Below are 7405 nucleotides of genomic sequence, written 5' to 3'. Positions count from 1 at the left end.
TAATGGAGTGATTGGCTCCAAGTAGTACCTGGAATCTACGTAATTCGCAGAAACAGAGAATGGGTGAGGATTAGCCTTAATCACTTCAGCCTTGTTCGTAGCCCTCTTCCACATAATCAATTCCTGGAGAAGAGTTGACGGAACACAATAACTCTTGAGGATCCAGTCTCTGCCTAGAATGGAGCTATATGCTGCGTCGCAGTCTGTAACAAAGAAAGCATATACCCCCTCCGCGGGGCTGACCTTGATACTCAGGAATAATAAGCCCAAAGTCTTTGTTACAGTCCCTGCGAAGTTCTTAAGTGTGAGGAATGTAGACTGAATCCTCTCTTTCTTAATTCCCAGCAAGTGCATAGTCCTTGTAGTAATGACATTAACTGCCGCTCCAGTGTCGACCATGATCTTGCTAACTTTGGTGTCGCCAATTTCTGCTGTGATATATAGAGGTCTCATGTGCTGGACCATAGCAGGTGTTCGTCTTGTAAAGCTCATGAGGGACTCTATGGGATCGGCATCCTTTGTTTTCATGAGCGCAGCCTCTTCCACAGGTATCGCGGCTGCTGAGGTAATCTGCAAAGGCTGTTCGCTGCCTCCTTCAGCTTCCACACACTCCTGCGCGGCAACCGGTAACGCATACCTCGCGGGAAGGACATAAATCATGTTGCAGGAGGTATCTAGCACTTCTGTGTCGTCCAGGTTGAGTTTGGGTTCATCAGCTGGTATGTCAGTGTTGAATTGTTTTACCAACGAGGCAACTAATGACTCATCTACAAGCCCTTTTACCTAGCACTGCTTGTGCTCCTGAGTCGTGGAAATCTGCTTTGGTGAGTCTGACCTGTGTTCCTCCGTTGGGTTCGCCTTTGGGGGCGCGACTACCAGACTTTGAACCTTTTTAGGTCTCCAATGTAAGGCATCAACAGTGTTGTCCTTGCCCCCCAGTCTCCCAAAAACTGAGGGTTTGGCTTCTGGCTCCTCCCGAAACAACCTGCGCCTGACATGGGGCCGCCTAGTAGGCGAGCTTTCCTTCCTGGTTGGCAAAGGTGTTCTTTCTTTTTTGATCCTACAGAAAACACTAGGCTTAGTAACCCCTGACTCCGAGCGTGCATGCTTCTGAAAATGGCTGGGAGCCACCAATGGCTTAGTGGCTAGCGCTTCCATCTCCTTCTGGTATTGCTCAGGTGATTTGACCAGTTGCGAAGGTTTAATCAGGCCTTGATCGAGAGCTTCTAGTGTCCGCTTAGCCTCTCCGAACCTTCGCTGCAGCTTCCTTTTCTTTGAAGGGTTAATCTCCACTGCTTTCCCCTTCTCACTGGTGTACCATTTGCCTTCTTTGATGGAAGACGTTGAAGAAGTTGGAATGTACGGTTTGGTCAAGACATCTTTGTGCTCATTCCTTGCCCTGTCATCTTGCTTCTGTTCTGCTGCAGCTGCTTTCAGTTTCTTGAACAAGTTGGAGTGCCTTGGGGATGACGGTGACTCTATCTTGTCTCTTGCTCTTGGGCTTGACGGTTGATAGTTTCGCAACGGTGAGACCCACTTGATTGGAGGGAAAGAGCCGAACCGAAATGTCCGCTCGACTTCTTCATGCGACACTTGGATGCCACATTCTTCCTTGCATAGCGAGCAAAGAACCACTGGTGAGGTTTCGCTGACCGGTTTAGCTTTCTCCTTTGCAGGGGTCTCGTCCCCTTCTGTCCTCTCTTCTCGGTCCTTTGTTGTCAGATCCAAGGTTGGCTTTCTTTGGTTCTTCCTGGTCTAGATCACATCAACCATGTTGATCTCTGTGTCCGGGAAAGGGTTCAGGTCTACTAGTGCTGCTGCGGTCGTCGGAGCTTCCACCTGTAAACTACCATTATTGAGCCATACCTGAATTTGGTCCTTTAATGCCACACAGTCAGCCGTGTTATGGTTCCACAGATTGTGGAACTTGCAGTACTTCTTTCCTTTTAGCTGATCTGGACGAGGAAAAGGTCCGAAGTCTGTCTTCACCATCTTCGCGGCGATCATTTCATCTAAAATCTCATGTGCCTTATTGGCATCATATGTATACGTCGCGAACTCAGGTTTGGTGAAGGCCACAGACTTAAGTTTGACAGGTTCCTTAGATATCTTCAATTGCTTGAGGGTTGAGCTCTTCCTCCCTGTCAGTTCAAATGCGGAGATCTCATTATCCTCTTCATCTTCTCCTTCCTGGCAAACTTCTTCCCCCTGATGATGGTAGTAAGGATCATAGGAAGTTGGCTGGAAGTGCAAAGCAGCCACTGTACGATGCTTTCCTGGTAGATACGTCCCTTTGGATGCATTTTTCCTAGCATCGGTCTCTCTGATGAGATGCTCAAAGCTACCGACCTCTGTGATAAGCTCTCCCATTGACTGGATCATGCTGCCATGTTGCTTCTTTCGTTGGCGAGGCCCCAATCCTTTGATCACTAATTTAACCAACTCTCTTTCAGGCAATATCATGCTCAGTCTAGCCTTCTAGATCTGGAAGCATTGGAGATAAGAGACAACAGACTCGGTGGGCTGTTAGGCCATCTAGGTGAGAGAGGCCAAGTCAACCTCAGGCTCAATAGCTCCAAAAGTCTCTCGAAAGAGCTTCTCCATGGCTGGCCAATCAATCACTGACCCTGGCCGCAGTTTAGAAAACCATCTAAAAGCCGCGCCAGATAGAGAAGTGCCAAAGATCCGGCACTTGAGGATGTCATCATTCTGGTACTGGCCGCACTGCACCTTAAACCTGGCCAGATGGGTTATCGCGTCCTCATTATCCTCTCCTGAAAAGGTAGAGAATATAATATTTTGTAGCCTCTGGGAAAAGGCGTGTAACGCCCCAAGCTGCACCCCACCAGCTTAAGCACGTCACAGTGCCGCGAGATTCTAAAACATAAACCGAACGCTCGATTTACATTCTAGAGAACCGCTAGGCATTTTGTTTGAAAAGCTTTCGTAGAAACACAGCGGAAGCTACAAATACTTTTGAGGTGAAAAAAATTTCGTTTCAATCAGCTAAAGCTTGAAATTAGTGTTCACACAAAGGGTACGCACTTCAAAGAACAAGAGTGTGACTGGATTTGACACTCAGTTGACTGTTTACAGGTCTCGGAATACGAAGTTCAAGAAATAAAAAGGTAATTTACCGAATTTGTTCTGCACACCCAGCTCCATCCGCTATTGTCCCGTTACCAGTGCACAGTACCTGCATCCAAACTGTTGTAGGGGTGAGCTTTCGTCCTCGCTGCTCTACAGGAACTCTACCACTACTAGGTTTGAAACCAGTAAATATATATTTGGGATCCCAGTATGAAAATAAGCTTAAACCAAACATTTTAAGGAATGACAAACTTAAAAAAAACTCGATGCATGATTAGAAAACTACGTGCGCTTTACCTGATGGCCTGGTTCCATAGAACCAATATCTGACCTTACCAGTCACAGAGCGCCAACTTATCACACTAGCTACACACACGGAACCGGGTCGTCATTGCGACTGCACATCATCCGACCGGTGTAGCTAACCCTCCGGAGGTTTAGGGGTGGCTAATCCCCAAGGAAGTCATCGACCACCTTTCCGCTCTCACCCACCGCCATCAACAATCTTATACGCACGTTAACTTAAAAACATATTAAATTTGAACTAACAACATACTTTCATCATGCATCACGTATATAAACAAATATGGAAAACCACTAGCCAATAGAGAGTCCCGAGTCCCCTACCTGGATTCCGAAGTAGTTTAATTCACGTTGTCCGAGATTCACGAATCTGCCGTTCCTCGGGTAACTGGAGTCCTAGATTCCAATATAATAATCGTTAATAATCCATTAATCAACTATTAAACGATTATCTAATCGTCCGTCCAACTTCTCCTAGTTTGACCAGGATTGACCAAAGTTTGACCGAAATTGACCAATCACATCTAGCTTTATAGTGTTTCAATTACTGGACTTCTTATACCGTTTGCTCGATTTACACATATCTGTACCATTCCGTAAATCTGACAGAACACCAAATTTTCAACTTTTCGTAAACATTTCCAATTCACTTAATAATCACACCTCATAGTAATTCCGCTCGAATTTGCTATGGACACCCATCATTAAATCAAGCCATTTTTTACCATTTTCACATGTCCCATATACTCAATTCAAGATCACAATTGCGTTTCAGCATTATAATTATTCAGCTTGTTCAATCAATATCAACCATAATGAATCATATTTCAATGGAATCAATTATCTGCATATCCAGAATAATCAACCACACAACTTCAAGCTTCCAATCACCATTCACAAAACCAAATTCACAACCAGAATTTGACAGGAGAACGATTCTGTTTCGGAATTCCAAATTTACCTTTGAGAATCAAAGAATCGTTAACAGAGGCCATCTTGAGCATGCCTATACGTGCAGCTACCTAGCTCAGTAAACGTCAGGCAGAGCCCACTCAATTTCTCCCTTCAGTTTGAAGTGCAGTAAGGACCAAAGTATCACCGAACACCAATTCAAGGAGCCAAGCTTCCCCGGACCTCAACTGGTTTTCCAAAACGCTAGAAACGAAACTAGAAGCCTGGAATCGCCGCCATGGACGGCGGTCCGTCAATACCCGAAATCACCCAAAACACAAATTCATCAAAACTTAATCGAATTCGAGAACCACTTATACCAGCACGTAGAGCGTAAGGAGAGGGTTAGTTTTCCTACCTCACACAGCCCCGAAGATCACCGGAAATTGCAGAAGCATCGCCAGAAAGTTCAAACCTTTCAAGCTTCGAATCTTTCTCCACAGTTCGTGCATGGATGATCCGTGGCCAGAGGCACGTCGGCGTCGTCGAGACGAAGCGAACGCCAGTAGTCCGTCGCGAGATATGGTCGAACGGAGGAGTTCCGACCGGGTCTTGTTCTCGGGGTAGTCGGGTCGCGTCGCGGGTCAGAGGGAGCTTGATGCTTCTGGAACAATCTGATGCGTTGGTCTGATGGAAGGTCTATATAGAGTCCCCTTAAAAAATCTTGGACGGTCCAGATTAAGCGGTGGGTAAATGAATGGATCAGATTGAACCAGATAATTCCATTTCCCTTAAATAATTATTTATAATCCCAAAACTTCCAAAATTCGTATAAATTAGCTCGGGTATCCGGAAAATTCCCCGAAAATTTCTACGAGCTCGTCGTGTCGTGTACTTTATTATCCAACTCCTAGATTGAGGATTGCACTTTATGAAAATTTCCTCGAGCATCTTGACATTTATCGGGATCGTTGAATAATTTCTCGTACGATCTCCGCTAGGCTCGACATATTTTTCCGGGGCTCACAAGGCGCCAGCATTATATGCGGCGGGAAAGGTCCCTCATAAACCCCATCTAGGTGGGCCCTAGGATTAGTCAACCTGATCATCTCCTCTACCTCTTCACGTCTCACATAGCCCGGAAGAAAGGGAGGTATCGCCACATTCTGGCGAGTATTCTGCAGAGGTGTAACCTGGCTAGTGGCTACGGTGCCTTCCCCTAGGCGAATTTACCGGGGATTAGTGGATGGCAGCAACGTCATAGCGGGTACGACCACATCTTTTACCAAGGCCGTTATTTTGATCGGAGTGCCAGTCTGGTCAATTCCATAATAATTCCCTGGAAGCTCTTCACTGTCGCATTGCGTAAATGCAGCAGGATCAGGGGGAGTGCTTTCCCCTATCTTCTGAGTCTTACTCTTTCGCGCAGGAGTTGGAGTGGCCTTACTACCCCCAATTACCAAGGCTTTGTCCTTGCTTTTTGTTGTTGAGGCAGAGGCGGCTGCAGCTGGGGTAATGGTATTACAGCTAGTCTTCTCCCGAGCATTAGGAGGTATGTATTTGCCAGTAGCTGAAGGTTGTCCAAGTGAGCCCAGAATGGCATTAGGATCCCCTAACGCTTTGTTCAGCACTTCCTTAGCCTGGTCCAACTCAGCTCTCTGCATGGCGACTTGGGTCGTGAGATTGGATCCTTCGTTGCGAAGCACTGCCAATTCTGACGCAGTATGCTTAGCTTGGTTCGCGATGTCAGTAGAGATACGCTTGCTCTAAGCGGCCTGGCCAGTCATCATATCCACAAGCTCCTTTTGGTTTTCCTGGCTTTTCTTGTACGTATCTTGCCACTATCCCAGTGTCTGTCGCGAACTTGCTTCAAGATTTCACAGTGATATCGAAACCTCGTCGAGCCTTCGGCGCTCTTCCGCGAGGGCCTTCTCCATCCTCTCATTATATGCAGCGTTATTCTGTTGAAAGATGGCGAGCCGCTCCTCAATGCTCGCATTCTCTGGGGCGATAATGGCAATAAAGGAATCAATTGTCCCCTCACTCGTGGCCACTTGAGCAGTGTTGGCCGCGGTGCCAGCCTCATTATGATGGACAGGAGGATTATTGTCGCCCTCAGTAGCGGGCTGCAGAGTTTCACCCTGTCCTGTTGACATGTCTAGTGGTGGTGGGTCGAGTGAGAACTTCTGTGTTACTTGTTCTTCGGAAAGACCATGACAGTCGGCACGAGAGTGCGGTCTGTAACTGGAGGTCTTGTGGTTTGGGCAGTTAACATAAACCTTTTGGTAAGGGTTTGCATTTGATTTCCCAATGGTTGCGGTCACAAAGAAACGATATGCATCCCACTGGGCGTGCCAAAATGTTTGGCTCCAAAACCAGTATGGGTGTAAACTGTCTCTTTTGAGCGTGTGCGCAGGCGTGCCAGCACCATAGGGTGCAGTCGTCGGAGAATCCCTTGACCTGACTTCTTGATCAAACACCGTGGACGAAAAGAGCACCAACCTCGTCACCAGGTTCTTCTCTATGCCTTTCGGAAAAGGACTTCTTGCTCTCTACTCAGTGTTGACAGGCATCTTTTATCTTGGGCGCAGCTTCTACATCAGATGATTACCACTCCTGTGTTATCTGGTTTCTGCCATTATGACAATTACGTACCTTGTAGTTGGTGCTGTTAATCAAGTAGTATTTAATTAGATGTATACCTTTGCACTTTTTTCCCTTGCCTTTCCTCTGCACAATATGGCTCAATTGAGAGCATTGCTGACCTTCTTTGAGATGAAAACTCAGTAAACTGTAACACAACATATTCATAGCAGACTTACTCATCTAAAAAACAGTTTTAAGAAATTATGAGATATAACGTATTTATACTTGTCTTTTAAAGTTCCTAAAAAATTGTCTTTAAAATTGTCCAGTACGTAAGCAACTCTAATATTCATGAATTTCAATTTTTTTTAATTCTTTTTGTTTATTTAGAGGCCAAAAATAAGAATCCAGACAAAAATTGGTTGGGTGGTAATGACTATCAAATAAAAGAGTTTGACTAAAATATTGCAAACCAAAATTACAAAAAGTATGATGTTTGTTACTAAAGGGATAGATGTTTGAGATGTGCAAATTA

Source organism: Rosa chinensis, chromosome 5 (assembly GCF_002994745.2).
Source record: "Rosa chinensis cultivar Old Blush chromosome 5, RchiOBHm-V2, whole genome shotgun sequence".
NCBI lineage: Eukaryota > Viridiplantae > Streptophyta > Magnoliopsida > Rosales > Rosaceae > Rosa > Rosa chinensis.
The sequence above is the reverse complement of the archived record's forward strand: the minus strand, read 5'-3'. Positions refer to the sequence as shown.